Raw genomic sequence first — 2,618 nt, forward strand, 5'->3', positions numbered from 1 at the left:
TAATAATGATAATAATAATGATAATAAGCATTTATATAGCGCTGTATCCCATACTAGTATAAGCTCTGAGCTGTTTACACCAATCACATAATCATTCACACCAGAGAAGATATTTCACAGAAACAAGAACAACCAGTTCAACCACATAAAGAAGAACTTTCACAACCATCCATGACTTCATACACGAAAGGACAGACTACAACACTATAACTAAGAATTAAACAAGTCAGTCTTGAGCAATTTCTAACTGGCTTCTACTTCTATTAACACCTTTCAGGACTTCTGAACCCCCAAGTAGAATGCTTTCTGTTTTTTCTTCATGCAACATATTCTTTTCATGAGAAAGTATTACACAGAACCATCAGTGACTCGTGTCTGTTGACTGTGAGCTGAATTGACAACAGTACCTGTCTTGCTTAGCTTTAACAAGAATTTTGCAGCACTTGCAACACACATAGAGTGTATGTCATTTTAATGCCGAAGATTAGAAGTATTGCTAGAGAGCACTATACAATAAAAAGAAAGAGGAGAGCAGATGAGGACGATAGATGTTTGGTAAAGGAATTAAGAAGCTAACAGCACCAAAGCACCCGCCAACCACCCACACAAAATGTCTAACACAATCATCCTGAAGTATTATACCTTCTTTCTCTCTCATGTATTGATTTCTTCTAACTCGATTGTTTCTGGGGATCCCCAGAGATGAGAGTTTCCTCTTGTGACAACCCAATGACAAAAGTGAAGGAAACTGGTCTTGGCTTTGGAATTAGAACTTTTGGCGTTCGTTGAGATTGATTTGGTATCCAATAAAGGTATTCTCGTCTCGTTCTGTAAAAAATAATCTACAGGTACAGTGTTAATCAACTCTAGTTGAAACACTCACTCTAATGAGGAATTGATTTTTTATCTTTTCCTGAACGCATGAAAGATTTATTAATGAAATAAAAATAATAATAATAAAACTGATGATGATGATAATAATTGCTTGTATAGCAGGCATCCACGCTCTAAAACATGCTCTAAGCACTCTTTACAATCTTTATGAATACCAAGCAGATCTTAGAACACTCAGAAATTTTAAAATCCAAAATCCTGCACATATTTTGCTGTTGTTGTTTCTACCAAACACAAAAGCGCCATGTATTTGACAGAAGTGTGCAGGGTAAAAAAAAAAACACACAGAAAAAAACAAAAAAAAAACAACCCAACTCAAAAAAACGAAACAAAAATAAATAAAGTGTCACTGACCGGGGTACCCTCTGACCCAAATTGTGACGTTCCTGTCCCCAGCCAGTGCGCTCCTCTAGTCTTTTCTCGCCACTTGGCACCATGTTGGACCACGGACACGATGGTCTTGGTTCGAATCTCAGACTGGGTCTTCTTGAATTCATATCGTTTTGTGGTGTTTTCGAGACTCTCAACCTAACAGGCTCTGTCTTATTTATCGGAGACGGACGTTACATTCCGAGGTTCTGCCTGTTGATAAACCTAATAGTGTTGTTTAAGGCGTGAAACCAGTACACTTATTTATTTTATTTTACCTTCTGTTCTTGGTACGTTACTCGCCAGTTACACCTCTTTTTTTTTCGTTTTCGTAAGAGTTTTACGGCACTTGCAACACAATAAGGTAATGAATACGTGCCACAGATAAGAAATGTTACAAGGGAAGAAATAGACACAAAAAGAAATAGGTGAGATAAAGATGATAGATGTTTGTTAGGAAAGAAGAAGCAAACCACACCAGAACACCCGCTAACCCCTCACGCTACACCTCTAATCCTCGGAACTTAAACTTACTTACTTTACTTTTACTTTTTCCTTCCTCTGGTATCCTTAGGATGTCGTGGGGAGGTGGAGGTTTCAGTCCTGTGCTAGGTGTGTAGTGTCTGTGATAGATATGTTATGTTGTTCCAGGATCTTTTTAACCCCAGCCAGCCAGGTCTTATATGACCTATTTATTGATGAGGCAGCGGAAGCCCCAGAACAACATACATTTACTTGGGGAACCTAAACAAATGGGTGACAGGGAAAGATCAGGGAAACGTAGCTTTTTGAGAGCATCCGAGCAAAGGAAAGAATGGAGAACCATGATCGCCGATGTCTGTCGCAGATCTGGCACTGGATGATGATGATTGGTGTTGCAAGTGCCGTAAAACTATGACATCACCTTTGACCGTGTCATTTCTGTCGCCAGCCCTGGATGTGAAAACGGCCTGACGCTTCCGGACGGGGTCTGTGACTGTTACACCTGTTGGGAGGGCGAGACGTGTGCTCAGTATGGTGAGTTTTTGTTGTTACTGTTGTTGTTGTTGTTGTTGTGTTGTTGTTGTTGGTGTTGTTGTTGTTGCTGTTTTTGTTGTTAGTGGTGGTGTTGTTGTTGTTATGGTGTTGTTGTTGTTGTTGTTGTTGTTGTTGTTATTATTGTTGTTGTGGTGGCGGTGTTGTTGTTGTTGTTGTTGTTGTTGTTGTTGTTATAGTTGTGGTGGTGACGGTGATGGTGGTGGTGTTGTTGTTGTTGTTGTTTTTGGTGGTGGTGGTGGTGCTGCTGCTGCTGCTGTTGTTTTTGTTGTTGTTGTTATTTGTTGTTATTTTTATTTCATTTCTTTTTCTATTTTTGT

The 2,618-nt window shown here is 39.3% G+C and overlaps 1 long non-coding RNA gene across 1 annotated transcript in view; it reads left to right on the forward strand.

Moving 5' to 3' along the window:
- Nucleotides 1-2,274, forward strand: part of LOC101852937 — a 15,392-nt gene extending 13,118 nt beyond the window's left edge. The window contains exon 4 of the long non-coding RNA XR_220613.3: nucleotides 2,195-2,274. This is a non-coding gene — a long non-coding RNA (uncharacterized LOC101852937). The remainder of the gene's footprint in view (nucleotides 1-2,194) is intronic.
- The last annotated feature ends 344 nt before the right edge of the window (nucleotides 2,275-2,618 follow it).

The sequence above is a fragment of the Aplysia californica genome, unplaced genomic scaffold, assembly GCF_000002075.1.
Source record: "Aplysia californica isolate F4 #8 unplaced genomic scaffold, AplCal3.0 scaffold00281, whole genome shotgun sequence".
Classification (NCBI taxonomy): Eukaryota; Metazoa; Mollusca; class Gastropoda; order Aplysiida; family Aplysiidae; genus Aplysia; species Aplysia californica.